This window comes from Selaginella moellendorffii, unplaced genomic scaffold (genome assembly GCF_000143415.4).
Source record: "Selaginella moellendorffii unplaced genomic scaffold, v1.0 SELMOscaffold_37, whole genome shotgun sequence".
In the NCBI taxonomy this organism is placed as follows: domain Eukaryota; kingdom Viridiplantae; phylum Streptophyta; class Lycopodiopsida; order Selaginellales; family Selaginellaceae; genus Selaginella; species Selaginella moellendorffii.
In genome coordinates, this window is record NW_003314298.1 from 1,375,670 (window position 1) to 1,376,921 (window position 1,252).

The following is a 1,252-nucleotide window of genomic DNA, read 5'->3' on the forward strand; positions in this document are numbered from 1 at the left end:
TTGTTCTTAAGAAGTTTGCCCATAAGGTGTTGGAAAAAGGGTTATAGTATTCATTTGCTATGACTTATCCGTTAGTATTTGGAGTAGATTGTTGGATGGAGAAGGTGTGTAGTTAGGGCATTGACATCACTAACACTTGTGTTAATGGAAGTGGCATTGTTATTTCAAGTGATGAGGAATTTCCTTGGATCTTGATTTTCCATGTCATTTTTCTTGTTAGTGTTTTGGCTTCACATTGGATCTTGAAAGTGATTGAACAAAAGTGTGAGTGCAATGTGGATATCCGAAGATGTGGTCTTCGTGATCAAGCCTTGGATGTTCATTTTGCACTTTGCAGATGTCGGTGTTAGATATCGGTTAGACAGGCAAAGATGTTCAATGCTTAAGCATATTATGGGTCATGAGAATTTGTGTTGAGGTGAACCTATGTGAAGTTGTTAGTAGGAAGAAGTTAGTTGAGTCTTGAAAGTTTGCAATCCTGGACTAAGAGTCATTCTTTCTCTAGGATGGAAATTTTTCCATAAATTTTCTTAGGCTTTTCCAATGGCTGATCTGTCGGTCACTTTGCTCGAAAACCATTCCATTTTCATAAGCCAGTACAAACTAGTGAAAGGGTTAGAGTTGACTTTGGTTGGCTTAGACCTTAGTAAATAGTTTGTATGATGCAGCCCGGAAGTTACCTGTTGGCCTGTCCTTTCGGATATTCTTTCTTTACTACCACGACGGCAAAAGGTCGGTATTGCTGGGCTCGTTATCAGTCTCTACCTTATCTCTCTCCCCTTAAGCCAACTGGAAAAGGGGCAATTGCTTAATGAGAGAGCCCTTAGTGGCTATTTTATCCCCATTTATCCCCCAAGGTTCCAAGGATCCACGGTGATAGTATATCCAAATCTCATCCCATGATCACGTGCGTTACAATAATGGTCATACATTTATGGCTGAGACATCCAAAGGAATGATCGCAAAGTATGTGAACTCTCAGTATTCAAATTAGGATGGTTATTTGCCATCTTTTCGGTATGTATATGTTACAGGGGTGCAGAGTTATGTTGGTGTTTCACCATATAAACTCTTATATAGTCATGATCCAATATTACTAACAGAGTTGGGTTTACTTTCGCGATTGTTATGAGCTGTCGATGCTAGGTTGTGGGATCAATATTTAACAAGCATTTTTCCACTTGTCCAAGTAGAATTTGTCAAACATTTAAGTTGCATACAAATGAGACAACAACAGTGCTACAACTCCCAT